The sequence below is a fragment of the Spermophilus citellus genome, assembly GCF_964194105.1.
Source record: "Spermophilus citellus genome assembly, chromosome: 1".
Lineage (NCBI taxonomy): Eukaryota > Metazoa > Chordata > Mammalia > Rodentia > Sciuridae > Spermophilus > Spermophilus citellus.
This window is the reverse complement of record NC_138182.1, coordinates 284,715,174-284,736,413: the sequence shown is the minus strand read 5'-3', so window position 1 is coordinate 284,736,413 and position 21,240 is coordinate 284,715,174.

Genomic DNA, 21,240 nt, shown 5'->3' with positions numbered 1-21,240 from the left:
CTGGCAAGTTGCCTTTTCAGCCCCCGGGGTCTGGAGGTCACAGGCACAGGGTAAGGAAATGGGGGACTGATGGAGGAATATTCACGCCTTTTCTGGGAATAGGCAGAGATTTTACAGGAATTCAGGTGCAACCTCTTTTTCCTCCCTCAGTGCTAATTTCAGATCATTGCCACAATTTCTGTCAACTGCATTGCAGTGTGTGTCACTTGGCAAGCGGATGGGGCTACAAAGAAATCAGAGGTGGCCTGGGGGACTGCGGCAGCCCTCTTAGACGCAAGTGGATTTGGCAAGCCCACCTGAGGAGGGCCCCCTGATCTCCAGGCTTCTGTCCTCAGAGATGAGCAACCTCAGCCTCTCCCCCAGGTTATTCAAGACTGGAGAAGGTAGCGACCTGGTGCCATTGCAGGAGTTCCCAGAGGTGGAACGAAGATGCAGAGCTCCAGCCGGGTTTCCGTGACGGTCACTGGCGTTTGATGCTAGTCAGGAAGAAAGCAGCCGAGCACATGCAGGAAGGAGGGAAACTGAGGTGGGGGAGTTGGTTATAAAGAAGCAGACGGACACCTTAGAGGAGGTGCAGGGCACAGAGCTGGAGGAAGACAGGAACAGAAGTCAGGGCAGCAAGACAGTCACATAGAGACCAAATGGCCCTCCACGCCCCCGTGAGACCGGCTACCACCCCATTTCAAGTCTAGCCCACGCTCCACACTTAGGAGGACAGCAGCTCAGTCTGACCAGTGTTCGGTGCCTGCAGGTCAGCCAAGAGTGAGCATCTCCTTATTGCCAGAGCTCAGCTTCCTGTGGTGAGAAAAGAACTGTCACCCGTGCTTAGAAGCCCATTGATTGACCTAATGTGTTCCTTAGAGACCTGGAAATGACAACCAGCAGGACTTGACTGTCATTTCCATATATGAGAGCCACTTAGAACTTGTGTCCCCAGGTGTCCCCCGGCCATAGGGACCAGGGCCACTGTGCCCTGTGTGTGGGAACAGAGCAGCAAGCACAGTGCCTGTTGTGGCTGGTGCCCCCTTCCTCCCCAAACACCAGCCACTCCCAGCTCACAACCTGGGATGTGAGAGCACCGGGCTGCGATGGCTTTATTCCCTGCTCGGGTGAGTGCGGAATCAGGACCTCCAGTTCTGTCCTCGTGGAAGTTCAGTGTGGAGGAAGGACAAACGAGCCCTCAGAACGCCACCAGTGAGCAGGACTGGCCTCACATCTGTGCATGAGGCTGAAGGAAGTCCATCGCCGTCTTGGGGTCATTATATAAATAGTCTACAGCAGTAAAACTGGGTCTCTACTCACCTCCAGCAGTCTAACCTGCACAGCAGGGTCTCCTTCTAAACCAGAACCCTCCTGGAGGGACTCTGCATCCAGTCCACAGCGCCCTGGGTTAAAGAGCTGAAAATGACCATCACCTGCCACACGGAGAAGAAGAACCAGCACTGCCGGCCAGCACGGCAGGCAGCGTCCACTAACACTAAGTCCTGGTTTTGCTCGCTCCTTCCAGATGAGAGATGACAAAGTGCTAACTAAGCCTGAGTCCCTGATGTAGAGGGGACAAGCTTGAATCCATGCCGCAGGGGCTAGCTAAGCACTCTGTAAGCGCCTGAAGGTCAGAATACGTAAGTGTGCAAGCAGGCTTCCCTTCTCTGCTCACCTTGAGGACAGGATGAAGCATGGAGACTTCAAACCCTGGGGTCTTCCATGTGCCAGGCCACCCACCTACAGTCCCCACTGCTCGTCTCACGGTGTCCTGGGAGACCTATCCCGGTGGCCAGGTTTAGCACTCTTCCTGGCCTGTGCATCCTGAAGAGCTTCACGGGCTCTTCCCCCTGCTCTGTGACAGAGGAGGACTATGTGAGCATGAGGTCATTAAAACCACCCCCTCCATGTCACCCCGTTATTCTTCCCATGTCTACGAGCCAAACACTGGCACACCTGGGCGCTGCCTGAGCTGCTGTGTCCCCAAGGTCTTTTATCTCTCACTGCATGGCGACTGCATTGACAGCCATGATATTCTGCTCATAAGTTATGCAAGCCAGGAGTGTGGAGACAGCATCATGGCTGGCTTGTCCCTCAAGCCCCTGGCTAGGAAGACATGAGTGCTGACATCCTCTGTCCTCTGCCGGCCCAGCTGCTGCGTCTGCTGACTGCTGCCAGAGCCGGTGCTGGGTTCAGAGGGGCTTTCCACCTCCACAGGCCGTCCTCGGGATGTGGGGTACAGTGAATGTGCCGCCAGCCAGGCAGGAGCTGGAATTTTCTAATGCTCTCATCTCAGAAGTCATGTGGCTTCACTTCTGCCACACTTTCTTGGTGGAAGGGACAGAAGCTCACCCTCACCTTGTGTTCAAGATGAGGACATCCATCACACCTCTCCATGCAGAACCGGAGGCCAGCAGCATGATCAAAACCTCACTGTGGTGTTGAGGCCGTGCATCCACTAGCTTCACCTGTAGGATGACGGCATCTGGTCTCCCTGTTCACCCCACCACACCCAGGACATGTGGGGTACAGTGCAGGCTTGGGGGTTTCCCCACCAATTAACACCATCGCATGATAGAACAAAGGACTTCTCCTGCCCTCTACCAGAAGCACTCTCCAGGTCTGAGCAAGGAGGTGAAAGACACTTTAACCTAATTACACCGATTCTTCATTTGATCCTCCGACTTCTACTGTCTTGTCATATTGAAACAGAGAGATAATTAGTCAAAACTGCAGAGTCCACAATTCTTATATCTTCAAATTCTGGGGAAGACAGATGAACCCAATGACAGTGCCAAGCCCGTGATGGATGGTTATTAGCTCAGAGCTTGGGCCTGATCCTCTGTCTGAGCCAATCTCTTGCATGCTTCAGTATGCCACGGTGACCTGCTACTGCTGTCTCCCAGAAAACCCTGACCCCCAATGGAGACGACCACCGCTTCTTGGCTCTGCACCTCAGCCTCACAAAGACCTGCCAGGGACTAGGTGGTCAGTAAGAGCCTGTCCACATGAATGGCATCCACTCAGTTCAGGGCCAGAAGAGCTTAGCCCAGGAAGAATTCAGGGCTCCATGAGCAAGGGGCCATGATTTTGATACTGATGAACCAACAGTCACACAAGTTCTGCTTGTGAAGATTAAATACCAGAGAAGTGTGAGGCAAGCTAGAAAGCAGGTTTTACTTAAAAAAAAAAAAAAAAAGTAACACAGAGTTCTTTCGAGAAGGGGCCATAGCAGGTATCTCAAGATGGGAGTGTCCTGCCCTGTTTATAGATTTTAGATTTTCTTTGTTCTCCTGCCCTTTTCCACCCTGTCTCTCCCCGTCCTGTGTATGTGACTAGGCACCGGAGATGCAGGTGGGATGGCAAAGGTGAGAAGGAGCCCTGTTGGAAGGCCAAGGTGGAGTGACCCCAGGCAGGAAGGGAGCAGCAGCCCAGGAGACCTCAATTAACAACTCCTACGACTCCCTAGGGGAGGAACGATGCCTGGGACAGGTTACCTTAGCAACAGGTTGAAAAAAGCAGGAATGGTGGGAGGGCTTGGGAAGGAGGGGCCAGAAGGGCAGCATTGGATTTTCTTTCTAACCAGCCCCTGCCCCCTGATCAGAATCAGACCCAGTTATTTATCAATATGTACATTGGCTATCCTTTGATCTCCCAGCTTCAGTTTTAGGAAGGCTACACCTGGGACTTCCTGTGAGCTCCCCTCAGGTTGCTTGGGCTCTCAGTCCTAGGACATCCCTTCTCCACACCATCCTGGCTCTGGGACAGTCATCCAGCAGGACCCTCTCCAAATCTTTCTCCAGTTGATGCAGTGCCTGGACCTTAGCCAGAGAAAGGGGCATCAAATAAAGAAATGTCCAGATCCTCAAGATGCCAGGACTCAGGGTTCTGAGCTGCTATAGGCTTAATGCAGAGGAAACCGAGCTACCAAAGCCTCTTGGGAAGACCACCCCTCAGCGACAGGGAGACGTGTGGCCATCGCCAGCAGCTGTCTCAGTTCAGACCAGACCTGCCTCTGGGCAGAAAACCTGCTGCCTGCCTTCCAGAGGCAAGGACAGGATACTCAGGAAGGCACCATCCTGTGCACGCTGCAGCCCTGACCACAGCCCTGACAGCCAAGGGTTTGACAGGGAGCAGTGGCCACGGGCAGGTCAGATGGCTAACAGGTGAGTCCAGCGCAGGAAAGGCCCACTGCCACAAGCACCACTCTGAATCTTCAGATGGGACTCCATTCACCTTGGCACACAGTGGAGAGGGGACAGGTGGGCAGGGAAGTCATCTACAAACATGTCATAAAAATGCTTGAAGCTCTTAAAACTTCACCAAGATGAAGCAAGACGCCAAAGTAGTTTACAAGGAACATCGCAGATTCCTATGAAGTTTGTCACATTTGCACACTCAGGGATCTCACATCTGCACACATAAACACGCTGTCAATGTAGGCACAGTCGCACAGCATGTCCATTTGCCACCGGCACTTTTTAAATTTTATTTATTTATTTTTTTTGCTATAAAGAGAAACTTGGTAATTTTGTCTAGGAACTGGATGGGGAGACGGAGGCTTTAAAAGTGGCTGTGGTCTGGGCGTCAGTAATATTGTTAGAGCGTTTGGTGTCCCCTGTCCTCGTTGGCTTTGCCTGCTGTTTGCATTGACTGACTTGGTAGTGTTGCTGTGTCTTTCCTTCTTGCCTTGTTTTATAAAGCTCTGTGGAGGAGGGGGTGCCCTGCTCATGGAGCCTGCCCGTCATTCCTGGGCCAGGCTCCCCGGCAACTGCCCTCAGCCTTGACCAGTTTACCTAAGGTCAGAAGCTCACATTGGGCAGGGGTGATTCTCTGTTTTATTCTTTGACTTCACATTTGTAAATATTTGCTGGCTCTTTTTTCCCCTCTTTTTTATTAAAACGTTTCTATTTGGAAAAGAAGCTTTGAAATTCTTGTTCTACTTTAGAAGAAACGGCCAGAACACCCCACGCCCCCACTGCCTGCTGCAATGACTGAGGCTATTAATTTTCCCAGAAAGCCCTCTGCGTGGGGTTGTCATAGCTTTGGGATAAAGAATCTGTCCTCTGAGCAGAAGGGGGACCAGCTCCAGCAACCAGCAGAGCACAGAACACAGGAAAGTCCCCCCACACCCCTCCCTGGCCTGGGGCGCTCCCCAGCTCTTTCTCACAAATGTCCAGCAGAGGAAAACCCGGAGACTCCATTGTCTTTCACCCTTAGAGATGTGCACAGCGGAGTCTTGGTGGCCGTGAGGAGGTTCCTCTCCCTCATGGAGAAGGAACTGTGTCCTCTCCGTTCAATAGAAAACGCTTCCTGTGACTTTCCTTTTGCCTCCACTTCAGACTCCCTTCTCCCAGAACATGCCTGACAGAGGAAGGAGCGCCACCTTCAGCCTCATCCACCAGCCCCCAACGGACTCCAAAGAGAAGGCAACAGGTCCCAAGTGACATAAATGAGGGGTTACCTTGACATTCTGGCTGACACTGTGAAGTGCTCTAAAAGCAGCTCGTCCTCTCTTATTATTCAATTTTTCTCATTAAGCTTTTTTTTTTTTTTTTACAATTGTAATCAGCCTTATTTCTTTCCACAGCGGCGTATTTCATGATGGGCTAAGTGACCGCAGTGGTGGAAACTCAAGCCGAGTAGCGGGAACGGGTGAGAGGGGTTGAGGTCCAACCTAGGTAGGGAGGACACGGGTAAGGGATGAAGATTGATCCAGAAAGTGGGGACATGTGTGAGGGATGGAGATTTAATCCACATGGCAAGGACAGGTGTGGGGTCTGGTGCTCTGCAGGTCAGTGGCCTGGTTGGGATGGGCTGCCATTGACCCTGCCCGGGGGGCACTGCCCATCAGACCTCAGGCTTTACTCTCCAAATCACCCCTGCAACAGCCCTCGCTTTCAGGATCCATGCTGAGGGGAGGGGCCTTTGCTAGGCTCTTTCCGGAGCTTGCCCAGGACGTCTCCAGGAGGAGACTCTGGCCAGGCAAGGGCCAGCCTTGCCCCCCGTCACACTCTGCAGTCAGGGCCTCAATGGTTTGGCAGACGGTGGGGTCCACTGCTACTCTGCAAGGAAGGGTCTGTGCCAGAGAGGGACCACTGAGCGGCCTGCTCTCATGAGGGAGGTGACGAGGCCAAGGCTGGACATTCCCTGAGACGTCACTGTGTCAGGTGACACAGACATGACATGGCCCTGCCCTCCGTGCACATGTGACCTTGATGGAGAAGACACATCGCTGCTCATGAGGCAGGAAGGGACTCTGTTGGGAGCCCTCCTGGGAGGGGTCGGGGCCAGGCTTGCGGGGGAGTTGAAGTGAGCCCACAGGCACCCCAAGTGGGAGCAGCACATGTCCTGAGCCCCACTCTCAGGTCTCCTGGAACACAAAGCTCAGGGCCAGGTGGGGGCAGGAGTCGGGGTCCAGGCTTGGCAGCACCTGCCCAGCCCAGGTGCCTTGAATTAACTGGAAGATCCAGCATAAATCCCGTGCTCAGAGCAGAGGGTACAGCTGTCTGCACTTTCTAGTTGACCCAGTACACGTGAGGGAAATTGAGGGTGCTCCCAGGTTGCCACATGCCACCTGGAAACTATTTCACATACCTCTTTTACTATCAGGCTCCTGGGTTTTCATTAGTCTTAAAGCCACCGTCGTTGAACTGCGTGTGAAGCTACCTGGGCAAAGTGGCCGCACAGTGGAAGCCCTGCCCTCTGTCCGAGTGAGTCTACCTGGTCCTGGCCAGGACTGAATTTTCCGAGTTTGCCCAGAACTGGCCGGGCTGTAGGACTTAAGGCCCTGCATTTCCACCCCCAAAGTCCTGGGCAATCAGGGTGTAGGTCCTAACTTGAAGACAGAGACAATGTTCCACCCACAGGAGTCCATGGTGCAGGGTTTGAAGATAACACTTCAAGAGCCCCGGATCCTTCCAGTTCCATGCAATTTCCCTTAACTCTCACTTTCCCTCCCGCCTATCATCCCTGTTTAATGTTAATCTTCCTCAAGCTCTTCCTCTCTACCCTGTCCTTGGTTACTCCCCTTATATCAAAGAAGACATTTGACATTTGTTTTTTAGGGGTTGGCTAGCTTCACTTAGCATAATCTGCTCTAATGCCATCCATTTCCCTCCAAATTCTATGATTTTGTCATTTTTTAATGCAGAGTAATATTCCATTGTGTATAGATGCCACATTTTTTTAATCCATTCATCTATTGAAGGGCTTCTAGGTTGGTTCCACAGTCTTGCTATCGTGAATTGTGCTGCTATGAACATCGATGTAGCAGTGTCCCTGTAGCATGCTCTTGTTAGGTCTTTAGGGAATAGACCGAGGAGGGGAATAGCTGGGTCAAATGGTGGTTCCATTCCCAACTTTCCAAGAAATCTCCATACTGCTTTCCAAATTGGCTGCACCATTTTGCAGTCCCACCAACAATGAACAAGTGTACCCATTTCCCCACATCCTCGCCAGCACTTCTTGGGAAATTGCATGGAACTGGAAGGTGAGCCTCAGGGTTATACACAATTACATATAAGAGGAAAGGAGGAGTAGGAGGAAAATTATATAAGTGGAAGAAACGATTTATAGTAGAGGGGATGGAGAGAGAGTAGGGGAGGGGAGGGGAGGGGAGGGGTGAGGGGACAGTGGAGAATGGGATAGACAGCAGAATACATCAGTCACTAGAAAGGCAATTTGTAAATCAATGGAAATGTAACTGATGTGACACAGCAATCTGTATACGGGGTAAAAATGGGAGTTCATAACCCACTTGAATCAATCTGTGAAATATGGTATGTTAAGAACTATGTAATGTTATGAACAACCAACAATAAAATAATTAAAAAAAATATTTTTAAAAAACTTAAATGTATACCTGTTACAACCCAGCCATTCTCCTAGATATTTACCCAAGAGAAATGAAAATATAAACATATTCAAGGACTTGTACACAAATGCAAAATGCTTTATTTGCAATCACCAAAAATATGAAACCATTTAAACATCTATAACTGAATTGACAAATGATTCTCCTATAAGAGAATACTGCTCTACTGTGTAAATAAAGCAAATAAAAAGTAATAAAATACATACAACATAAAAAAAAAAAAAAAAAAAAAAAAAGAGCCCCGGATCAATGAGCAGGAGTTTCATCCATGCTGATTCAGACTTGGCCACCAGATGGCAGGAGAGGATCACGGCCAGAAAACTAGCCAGGAACTTCCAGGAGACATCCAGAATACAGGCAGGTTCCTCCTCCCAGGCCCAGGCTGGCCCCATGGCCAGCACCTTGAGGGTGGCCACCTGTCCCAGAAACAACGTCTGCCATTGTGAAATGTCTGCCAGGGCTGCTTTCTCTTCAGATACCTTCAAAGTGAAGACTTTGATTGTTTCTTTGTAGTTGAAGGAAGGACAACCATAATTGAGGGGGAAAATTTTTTTAAAAAACACATTACCCTCCTTTTTTTTTTCAGAGTAGAAATTAGAAGTTTATTAAAGGGCAGCAGAAAAGACTTCTCCTGGAGGAAGAAGGGGACCCAAGAGGTGGAATCCCCATTACCCTCCTTTTATCAGGTATTTGTAGAATAACACAGGCCTTTAGACATCTCAGGAAGGTGCCATCTGGGAGAGGTTGGAGGCTAATTCCTTAATCCTCCCCACCCTCTGGGGATGGAGCCTTCTCCTCAGTGGGAGGCAACAGCCTGGACAGGGACCCTGTAGTCCGGGATGGACCTAATTCTCTCCTGCTCTTATCTGCACCTGTCTTCTCCTGCAGACTTCAAGGAGGTGGGAGAGGAAGGGAGGAACCTGCCCTTCTGGAATCTTCTGAGCTTGAGGAGCTTCCAGCTTTACCAGGACATGGGGGACGCCCCTCACACAGCATAGCCTGCCAGGCCAGCTCCAGCAACCTCGGGATCAGCCAGCGACCTCGGAATCAGCCTGCTCTGCAGGTGAGCGTGTCCCAGCGTCATGGGGCAGGGGGCACTGGCTGGCTGGGGAGGGGTTGCACCTCCAGGAGCTCCCGGGCCGGGGTGGCTGGGTTCACTCTGTGTGCAGCAGTCAAGCCCAGCACAAGGCCGGCGCCTTATCACTCCTTCTCCATGAGTGATTGCTCCCAGGGACTGTTTCTCAGAACAAGCTCCTTTGGGCACTTGGCCTTTATCTTGTGTCATTCCCTGATGCTCTCTGTTGTATTCCACTTTGTATTCTCCTAGGGCTGCCATAACAAATCGCAAGAGAATGGGTGGATTTCCTCAGTTTTGGAGGCAGAAGTCTGAAATCGAACATGGGCAGGGCCTCGCTCCACGGAGGTCCAGGGGAGTCCGGCCTCACTTGTCTGCTGCTGTGCAGCTGTCCTGCATCCCTGGGCTCTGGGCTGCAGCCACTGGCCTCTGCCTCTGCCCACGTGGGGCCCGGTCCTCCTTCCTCTCGTTCTGGAGTCGGTCTCTTCTTTGGATACTTGATGGATTTAAGGCCCTTCCAAGGCAGTGGGGTCTTATCCCAGTCCTCTCCTAAATTACATCTGCTGAGACCTTGTTCCCAATCAAGCAATGTCCCAAAGCTCCAGATATCCTTGGACTTTCGGTGGATGCTATTCGACCCACCACTGGCACCAAGGTGTCCCTGTGGCAGTCTCTGTGGCTGCTGCCCCGAGACTGGCCCTGGTGAGTGTTCTGCTTACTAATGAGCCACCCTAGGAAGAAGGTAGAAGTGCTAACAGTCCCATTTGCACATAGGAACACTGAGGCAAGATAGGTCACTTGTCCAAGATCTCAAAGCTAAAAGGTGACAGAGAGGGGGTAGCCTTCAGAGGGCCTGAGCCAGTGGGTGCTGTCAGTGCCAGGCCGCCTGGCCGGGTCAGTCATGCCCACTGAGGCCTGGAGTCCCCATCAGCTCTGCCAGGGAAGGCGCAGGCGCCCTGGGCACCTTTGACAAGGTAGGACCAGTCGGAAAGTCTCTTGAGTACCTCAAAGCAAGTTGAATTATCCTTAAAATGTAAATGGAAGAACATCACCAGCTGTTGACATCCAGATGTCACCTGCAGTAAAGTGCCTGGCCACAGAAGCCCGAGGGCATGGTCAGCTTCCTGGCCACTCCACAGGCGGGTGGGCTGTTCCTAAGCGTCTGGTCTCCTGTGGGATAACGTGACAGTGGGGTAAAACACCCGTCTAACGCTTGGGTGCCCACTCGCGACAGATGGAACCTCCCCTAGGCCCACCCCTTACGGGGCTGGGAATGCAGGTCAGGCCTCTAATCACAGCCGTGTTGCATGCTGCCCTAACGTCTGGAAGGTCAGGGGTCTGGAGTGACCTGCCCACAGGATCCCGGGTCTGCTCTACTGACTCCTGCCAGGAAGGGGAAGGGTCACCGTTGGAAAGAATGTATCATCAGGATCTGGATAAGGAACAATATTTTCTAAAATATCACAAGGGATTTGTGTCTTTAAGTAATGGGGTGAAGGGTCTGAGTGACAGCCAGAGGCAGAGGCCCTGCAGCAGGCTGGCTTCCTGAACACCAGCCATGGCACTCCCGGGCAGCATCCTTCAGGATCTGAGCTCACCATGTCACCATGACTGAGCTGTTGGTTTGGTTTTTGGTGTTTTTGCCTGGAATATATGGAAAAGTAAAGCTCTCACACTCTGCAAGGGGAAAGACCTGTGGTTCGTCACACGTGAACATGGCCTTGGGTACACAGTGATTGCCAGGCACTGCTGAGTTCTGAGGTCTGCGTGCTGTAGGGTGGGATGGACTCCCAGGTGTCCTGTGCCCCAGATATTTCTCCATGATGACAGGGTGCATCTTTATTTTTCTTCTGAGAGTTTTTCACCTCTGCATGCTCAGTCCCTCAGCCCACTCATGGTAGACTTTAAAAATGTATTGATTAGGAAGCTGGGCATGGTGGTGCACACCCGCAATCCCAGCATCACAAGGCTGAGGCAGGAGGATCACAAGTTCAAAGCCAACCTTAGTAAAAGCAAGGTCCTGAGCAACTCAGTGAGACCCTGTCTCTAAATAAAATACAAAAAAGGGCTGAGGATGTGGCTCAGTGCCCCCGAGTTCAATCCCTGGTACCCCCCCCCCAAAAAAAAGTACTGATTGACAGAGCAATTTTAGTTTTTCCTCTAATCAAGACTTTGCAGATGCCATGGTCTGATTTCACGGGCAGTGCCTGTGGTGAGGTGTTGGTTTCACTCCTCTCGTTGAGCAGATTAATCCACCCACATCCAGTCTAGTTCAAGACCACTAACACCACGGTGCTCACTGAAGACATCGTACCTTCTCCAGGTTACCCAAGATGCAGCCCAGGCACAGGGGACCTCAGGACCTCTCCACTCATGGCCACAGAATCCAAGCAGCTGCGTCATGGCGGTGGGGGAGGACAATGAGGGGGTCCCCTTTCCCAGCAGGGATGGGTGAGATTTTGAGGAAAAGTAATCGTGGCCAGAGGAAGAACATGAGCCATGCTTTAGGCAAAGCTGCTGCTACCTGAGAAAAACAACAGGGAGCAGCAGGAACCCTGCCACATAGCTACTGCGTGGAGAGAGACCCTGGGGGAGGCCGAGGGGGACAGGGCTGATGGGCTGTGCAGAGGCCTTCTCCAGACACCAAGGGGGACAGCTTCTGTCCACCATGGGGGAGAGAGGCCAAGGGAGGCCGACATAGGATGGCTCACCACCAGCCAGCTGAGAAGGGAGCTCGGCCCCAGACATCGCTGTCCAGGGACCTGGTGGGTTCCTTTGTCAGCTCGTGCCATTTTGAGTTTTCTCTGTGGTTAACAATCACAGCAGCCTGACTGGCAAGACAGGAAGTCCTGGCACATTGAAGGAGATGGCACCTGTGTCTTGGGAGGTGCCCTTGGGTGCCATGAGGGTGCACGGGGGAAGCAGGGTGCAGTGAGGCTCAGGAGGGGCCCTAGGGTGCTGTGAGGGTACACTGGGGAGCAGGGTGCAGTGAGGCTCAGGATGGGGCATGGAGATCATGCCAGGGGCCAGGAGATGGGCTCCACACAAGGGGCTTGTGGTCAAAGCTGGAAGAGAGAAGATTGAGAACTGCTTAGGAGATGAACAGAGACCAGAGAGTCAGAGAGCAGAGATTAGGAGGCCAGGGGCATGAAGTGGCCTGGGTTACGCACATGAATGGAGAGGACAGATTTGGGAGGGGGACGCGTGTAGTATTTGTCATTTGGAGTTTAAACTATTCTTGGGGATTTGGGGTCCTAATTCACGAAATCTGCCTTCTCTACTTGAACTTGGACACAATGGAGAAATGAGGGAGGAGTCAGTAATTTGAAGGGGTGAGATTTGTCATTTCAAAGGGCTCTGCAGTCACATGGGCTTCTCAACAAGTCCCCATGTGACATGGCCCAGAGAGCAGGTGAGAACACAGACTCGGCCCTGAGCCCCAGAGAGCACCCAGAAAGGCTGGGACCCCAACCTGTCACCCAAACTCATCCACCAGGAGCATGAGAAGAGGCAGGAGCGTGGAATGCAGCTGTGAGGAGGCCCTAGAAGTCTCCTGGAAAGCAGGGGAGAGGTGAGCACCCGCTGCCATGGGGCTGTCTCCGGAAAGTGCAGCATCCAGAGGGTCCTTCACATGTCCAGGGGCAGGAAGGTGCGTGTGAGTGTCCCTGTGTGTGCTGGCCTTTGCAAGCACGGAGATCTCTAGAGGGCATGAGTCCCCCCACCCCCAGGCAGGGAGTTTGCTTAGGAGGCACAGTGCCTGAGGATGGAGCCTGGGCATCACCACTGTCTAAAGACAGTCCTCGGAGGAGAGGGGTCCTTACAGGGCAAGACCAACTGCAGGGTCCAAGGAGAGCCAGGGGACAGAGCAAGGTTCGGAGATAAGGCACCCTGAAAGCAAGCCATTACCATGAGTAAGGAAAATGACTTAGTTTAGGGAACGTGGGGGTCATGCATGGCATCCAGAGAGAGAGCCAGGTAGGACGGCCACCACCTACCATGTGACGGTAACCAGAGGGACCAAGACCTGGGTCCCTGGAGTCTGCAAGTAGCCTGCTTGAGATTTGATGCTAGTAAATACCAGGGAGATGTCCTGGAACAGGGCCATTCCCTGTAGGGATCCAACATGAAACCGGCTTTGCTCAGGACGGTCATGGGGCTTCTGCTTCAGTCCACCTGGCATGCCTACGAGGGTGGCCCAGGTTACCCACCTCACAGCTCCTGTGCTGTGGCCATTAGTGTGCCATTCACAGGATGACCATCTGACATCGAATTGGGCAGGTCCTTAATTTTTTCCCTTGTAGAAAAAACTAGATAATGGCTGCAAATTTCACAAATATCCGAAAAATGACCTGCACCTTCACTACCAAGCACAGAGAAAAATATAGAGACACAAGTCAAGTTCTCAGTAAAGGACAGTTTTTAGTCAACCAAGAATTACATGTCAGTATGATCTTACATTTAGTTCTACATGCTGTCGCTTGACCACAAACCATTTTATGGCTACTATAGACATATCTTCTATATGTGGGCATCTAAAGGGATATTTGATTAAAATTCCCAGATATATGCATAGATAGCCATTCTCCTGGGTCCTGTCAGTATTGGCCACAGAGGAAGAGGGCAAGATAGAAGCACTCCCAGGAAAGTACCGGGCATGGTCAGGGCTCCTCGGGAGGAAGCAGGGCAGGGAGCAGTGGCCAGCCAAGGGAGCTCATTTTCAACTCTGCTAGGAGCACAGTGTGAGGTGCATCCTGCCCACTCATTTTCCAAAGGACACCTTAGTTGTCAGCTCAGTTTGCCAAAGTCAGGAGCAGTCTCCTGCTGTCCCCGTGTTTTGTTTTTGGTTTGTGTACTTCTTGCCCTTGGCTTTGACCCTAATACTTTTGTTAATATCCACCCACACTGAACACTCAGGAAGCTCGAGCAGGCTGCTTAGGGATTCTAGGTGCTTCAGAGGATGATGCAGAGACCTTGTGAACTGGCATTGTCTTCAGTGCAGAAAAATAAAAAGAGGAACAGGTGGCAGCCATGGTGGAACCAGCTGGAGGATCCAAAGAAGCAGTGATTTCTAACCTGTCGTCACAATGCTTTCTACTACATGACGACTCTTTTCCAGCATTTAAAGATCACATGAGGGAAAGTAGTCAGGGTGGTAAGAGATCTCAACATCAGTATGTGCTGGGGCTCTGGACTCAATATTACATCATTGTCTGTAAACACTTAAAGAAAATTTTCTCAGTAGGTTAGGCATTAGTTTCCACAGTACGTAAAGTAATGCTGGTCACCTCTCTGTGTTACCTATGTGCCTCTAGTGAGTTCAAATGCCCATGCTTTGAAAAACAATGGCACCAACCTTTATTGAGGGTAGCTAGTTTGACCCATTATGTCCTACAACTTCTCTGAGGTGTTAATATTCTCATTTTAACATTGAGAAAAATAAGAGCCAGAGACATATGTATCTTCCTCTTGATTCCTCAGCTACCTTGCAGCAGATATGGAGATAGGTCCAAGCAAATCCTGGGTTAATTAATGGCTGAACATCCAGTAGGTACAAATGATTTTCTAATGAATGTGAGGACCTGGCTGTGCTTCTCTCCAATAGCACCATCAGCTTGTGAAGTGTACATCATTTCTTCTGTTTCCATGGTGATTTCTGGGGCTCCCGGGAGAGTGAGCCACGCCCCTTCCCCCTCCAGTCATTGAGCAAATGGAATGACCTCCAAGTGTTTCTCATGGATTTTCACCATTTCCAGCCCACAGGGGCCAATGCACAGCATCTTTAAAATGTTATCAATTGACACCAATTGTCTTCGGTGCAGTAGGACAAGAACGATGATTTTACGACTGTTCATAATGAAGTTTCAAACTCAACAGAGTCCTGCTTACTGCAATAAGCCGACCACTCCAGAGACTGAGTGGCACCTCAGTACAGGCCCTGCCCTGGACCCAGGAGGTGCCTCGGAGTGCTCTGCTTGACAAGGGTAACGTGGAACGCAGGCTCTCCTTGCTCAAGAGGCATCTGAAGAGAACAGTGAAAGCACACACCAAGTCCAGAGGGAAATAAAGAGCGCAGTCTTCTGCGATGCAATAAGGCTTGCGCCTGGCTCTGCTCGCTTCCTGAGGGGCCCAGGCCGTGACTCTGTCAGACACAGATAGCTAATGGCACCCAGGTCCTCTTTGTGCACCACAGGGCATTTAGAAACGCGGCAGAGTCCACATAAGAGAACTGCTTAGTTCCTAAAGAGGCACGAAGTCAAATGCCCCTCTCCCTTTTAGCTGCCTCAACTCTCTGAAGTTCCAGCTTCCGTCTCAAGGCTGGAGGACTCGCAGGGGACATGAGGAATGGGGTTCTGGCCTCGCCCGGGGATTCTAGCTGCCATGTGGCATCCACTAATGCCCTTGTTGCTTCTTCATTGTGCTCTTTCATTCACTTTCTCTTTGCTCCCAGTGAGGGCTCAGCACCCACTGCTCAAAACAGCCTTTGACTTCCCCTGGACCCCAGCCCCCAGAGTTCAGATGGCCTTTGCTCAGGAGACCAGTCTCCCATCTTGCAGTCATCTGCACCACTTTGATTTGGGCACTCTCAAATTCTATCCTGTTGAAAAGTCTATGTACGTACATGAATAGACCACAGTGATTTCACCTTTGTGTAGTATATAGAGCACCAATTAAGAGAATGATCAATACACAGAAGGAAGACCAGGAGCATGGGGGAGGAGGAACAGGGCGGGCAGAGGGAAGGGAGAGGGGAACCACTGGGGACCCAAGTGGAGCAAATTGAATTCCAAGTGTGTATGTTTATGTCAAGAAGAACCCCGCTGTCGCGGATTACCTGTGGTGCACTAATAAACACTATTAAAATACAAAAAAAAAAAAAAAAACCTCTGGCTTTCCAGTCTCACATTAGTTTGTTGAATGTGCCCCCAAAATGTACTAGAAGTCTTTGTTTCTGCTCTCAACTAACTAAATGTTCTAATCTAATCACAGACTTAATCTTTTACTCTAATCTAACATGAGGAGCTAACAAGTTGAGGTACAGACATTGCAGTACCTATCACTGCCACGAACCCTTAGCGCAGGATTGAGTGTAGATATCTTCAGAGGCAGTACTTGCCATTATCTGTCGGATGGACACATATATCTTGAATGTGTGTGCACACGATTTATTCACATTATTTGGTTACATCAAGTCACCCAAGGGAAATAAATGCAAACTCTCCAGTGACTCCATACTGTCCAACGCACCTTTATCTCAACCACATCCTTCCAGGAGTTGGTCTCTTCTTCCTGAGCTCCCCGTGAGAAAGGGTTTCCTAGAATATTGCTCTGTCTGTGGGCTGCTTTGTAAGTTGGAAGAAATGTGGTTCAGAACATTTGGAAGCATATTGTATGCCCCCTTGAGACTTATAAATCTGTTCTATGTAATTTCTTTTAGTTTCCTTTTCAGAGAAGGATTAGTTCATCCCAAATGAGAACGACTGTCCTAGGGCTATTGTTGCAGGCTGGAGCAGCGATGGACAGCCTTGTGAAGGTTGTTATTAATTTATTTTGGAAATGCAGTCACTGCCCACAGATTATTTCAATTAAACCCTGCCTATCCCACATGTCATTTTCCATTTTGTTAGGGAACTGGGTCTCTTGGAGGTGCCTCCTACTGCTAACTTTATTGGTGAGAGCTTACACATGGAATCTCGAAGGAGATACTCAGGGTCATACATGCACCTGGTTTCAGCTGGGAAAAATTTCATCCTCCAAACGTACATTTGTGGCTGGAATTTTTCAGCCACCACACACGAAAGAAAACGATATGTAATATCATCTCTAAGCATTAACAGAATAGAATCAGAGAGGGGCTGTGGACTAAGCAGAATCAGAGCAGAGTTGAGGTCCCAGGAGAAGAACATCCCATCATAAAACCTAGACCCATGCTGCGAACATGGAGCAAATGCTTTCAATTTTCACATAAAACATGAAATATAAATCACAGTTGGTTGATACAATATGGTGTGTGTGTGCACGCACACATTTTAAAGTAAGTTCAGGGCCACAGCTCCTCTGCTCACTGCGTCTTGGCTCTGTCTTTTTATATTTAACTTGACTACTCTGTAGCTCACGGTTGATTAACAATAATTTCCTAAGTTTAAGTTTTTTCCTTCACTTCTACTTTTAAGAGTGACATATAATATAACCATGAGGTGATTTTTTAAAAATTACATGTTACTTAGGTGCTCAGGACCCGACTGTCCCCAGCCCAGCCCCGGGGGACAGAGTGGGCCTCACTGGCTTTCCTTCGTCTGTGCCCAGGCTCCTTCCAATCCCTGGGCTGCAGGTGACAGGGCAGGATCCAGCTCCTCAGGATCAGCACCTGGACATGGGCTCTGCTCGTAGTGGGTCTTCTGCAGCTGGTGTCCTGCCCAGCACGGGACATGACCTCCCAGCCAGGGAGAAGTGTGGGAGCCCTTTAACCTAAAGCACACTCAGGCCTCTTCCCCAAAGTGGGCAGGTCTCCTTCAAATTCCTCTTCATCTGTGATAGTGTCTGCATGTTCCTGTGTTCAGTAAATCCTTGTGAGGCCAGTGGCTTGCACAACTATGAGTGTCCCCGGGAATCAGACAGAGCCAGCTGGGCTTCAGCCCATGCCCCTGGTGGCCCAGAGATGGGCTTGCACTGTGCTCGTCTGATCATGATTTGATAAAATCTGCCAAAGTAAGAATTTCACAGCAACGAGAGTGGAGTACCTGGGACTGGCCCCTGCCTACCTCCCACTCATGGCTGGTGACACTGAACAGCCGTGTGCATTTTAGGGGTCAATTATGAAGGTGCTTTAGGGATACATTTATCCCATATTTTTTCTGATCTAGTAAATGGCTGGCAATCATCTCTTGTAAGACTGAGTTACTGTAGGCTGTCCCCACCAGGGACCCCTAAGGCACATGGAAAGGGACAGGCCCCAGGTCCTATAATAGGAATAAGCCTTGGAGGCGTTGGCACCAAGGCTTGTGGGAAGAGAAAGGAAAGATAATTGAAAAACCTATGGCTTAGAGGCTGGTCTATGGGAATGACTGTTAGTCTCCAGAAGTGAAAAATGTTAAGCAGGTTTCCTTATCAAGACGGATGTTCTTAATGGTGTGAATATACTTTGTATACAACCAGAGACATGAAAAATTGTGCTTTATATGTGTCACATGAATTGAAATGCATTCTGCTGTCAAATATAACAAATTAGAATTTTAAAAAATTTTAAAAAGAAAGTTCTTAACAGCAATATCATAAGAAACACTGGTACTTTGAAATATATTAATAATCATTTTCAGTTTTGATAGAAATCTCATGAAATAGAATTGATCAGGGTCTCTGCTTATAGGGAAAATCCCCTATCAATACTAGAAAAGGAAAGAGTTTCTATTTATTTTATGCACTTGCATGTTCAAAGACATCAATAAAAAAAAATAAATATATATATATATATATATATATATATATATATATATTTAGCCAGAAATGAAGCATGCAGTAAATTATATCTCTAGTTTTGCTATAGGAAACACACTAGGAAATTACTGTCATTTAAAAGGACAGTAAACAATGTGAAGTCAAAATTTGTAGGAAAATATAGTAGATGTTTCGAAGTTCCTCGATTATTTATGTGTGTGTTTCTTGGTTTAAATTTCAAATTACTATGATTTATTTCTCACTCAGGACCAGTGCGTTCACTTGACTTTTTCTTGTGTGTCTAAACAAGCCCTCTCCACACAAGCCAAGTGAGCGGCAGGATGTCCGAGCAAGCCGCCTGCCCACCGACTGACCTGCAGGCCGCGGCTTCACCCGGGGCTGGACAGCCAGGCGTAAATGCTGGGCCTGACGCCCCTCCTCAGCTGGAATGTTCCGCCTCCTGTGGCCTGCACTCACTCCCATCTTTCCCTCCATTGCTCATCAACATGAGGGGCTTGTGCTTGCTCTCCAGTCTCTGGCTAGATGTGGGACCCTCCCGTGCGACCTGCACGCTGCTCTGGGGTTTGTTCCCACTGCCTTGTCCTCCGTCCCTGGAAGATTCCCAGATGTCCCATCTGTTCACTCCCTGCATCCGATGGATGACATCTTCCATATGCAAATTTGGCAGACTCATCACCTTCTATCACCGCCAAGGCTCCTGCAGATAGTCCAAAGTCCCTCCTCCTCCTCATGACTGTCCTCTCTGTCACTCAGGCATGGCTCGTCCCCCATAAAAGCCTCCTTGGGTCCATTTCCAAGGAGTTTTTACGGGCAGTGCTGTTGGAAATCCCGAAGCCAGGGACTGAGCTCTGCAGACTGAGCTCTGCTATCCGAACAGGTGGGACGAATGGATATGTGCGTGTGTGCCAAAAAACAACTCTGTGGTTTGAAAACTTACTACTATGACCTCCTTTTCCCCAACCAGAATCCAGTGACAATGTCATAGGACACTGAAACTAATGCAAGAGGCTTTATTTATCCAAAGCCCTAACGATTGCTAAGAACACTGGCGGAGGTCGGTTTTTCACACTGCTCCACAAACTTGGCCTGTACCTCTGGGGTCAGATCCCCACACCGTGATTGTTATTTCTCTACACTCTCAGTCCTGGTCCAATCTGCTCTCTCTCCAGGCCCCCAGGCTCCCACCTTGGATCTCCGAAGCATCTCTGTAAGCACAGCCTGGTGTCGACCTACAGCGCAGACTCGGCTCCACCTGGCACAGGGCAGGAGAACTCCCCCGCTGTCCGGGGAGCCCCAGCTCCACCAGCAGGACAAACACCTCCTGTGCAGACCCAGAAAGTCCTGTGGCCTTGTCCTGGGACATTTATGTCACCCCATATGTATTTGCACACCTCAGTGGCTGGCTCACATCCGTGAAACTGTGAATTGCATTCTCTTACAGAAAGACACGGTGCATAGTATTGCACGAGACTGAATTACTCTGGAACCAAGCCTGAGCCCCGTGGGGGTGGGGGTGGAGACCCTCTGGGATGGGAAGGTGTGGACCCCTCTGTGGCCATTCTGCAGTGCCAGAGGGAAGGTGTGTGCAGGGGCAGTGTGTCTGGCTGGAGTTCACCCAGAAGTGCCCTGCTCTCTGTGGAGGAGGGGAGGGAGGGTCCCCAGCAACTCTCTGTCAGCTGCTTCCCAACTTCCCTATGGAACTGAGGATGGCCTGCCTGCTTTATGTGCTCTACAAATGCACAATGGGAGAGGGGAGAGCGCAGTTTGGATCACGCCTTTAAATGACTTTACATGGAGCACTCTGGTCCTGATGCCTGTGGAAAATAACGCCAGCATTCATTCAGGGGAAAACACCGGTGAGGTTCTCAATCCGGAAAATGTTGCAAGACAACGTCCCCCTGAGCATGAACGTGTTTCCTCAGACAGCACACCTGCTTCTGGACCCAGCGGTCCAATGGGCCCCCAAGCCAAGGGACATGCGAGTGCTTTTCACTTCTTACAGTGACGGAGGCTCCAGAGCTCAAACAAGATGCAGACACGTGAACTTATAGATGAGAAATTATGATATAAAAATAGACATTTTCTTAAAACAGTGTGCAGTAAATTCCACGGACCTTTAAATTCATACTTATTTTACAAACTGTGTTCTGCAAGCTTCATGGACTATAATATATGCAAAAGATGGATCGACAACTTAAAAGATACAGAATGCATTTGGCTGCCTGACCCAGATGCTGGACATTTGGGAGCACAAGTTAAAACAATCAGCTGAGTCACAATTGATTCTCTCTTTCCTCTGCTGAGTACCTGCGTTCCACTTGTCTGCCGGCTCTCAGGCCCCACAGGCATGGAAGTCAGTGTCGCGGTGACCTCTTCTGATCAGTAACTACTGATTTTTTGGTTTTAAGTTATACATTAGGACTTATTTGGACATAATTATAAAAGCAAGCCATATAATTTCTCTAACTCGGTCCCCAGTAACCCCCCGGCCCACCCTCCCCCTCCCCCGTCTCCTTTCCTCAGCTCCTTGACCTTCTGCTGTTCATGGAGAGGTCTGCTTCATTGTTGTGTCTTGGGGTGGGAGTACACGGTGGGGAGACGCGCTGAGGCGTGTCTGTATGAGTGCCGGACGTTAAGTCAGTGGTTCCACTGTCCCTCTCCTCCCACCCCTCCTTCCCCACGACCCCCTCCTCTACTTCACTCGTCTTTCTTTTATTTGGATGGAATTTCCCCCACACCATCTCTTTTCTCTCCCTTTTTATAAATAGTCCAATTAGTAAATGGGGAAAGGAACTAAACGGACATTTCTCAAAAAAAAAAAAAAAAAAAGAAACACAAATGACCAAAAATATGT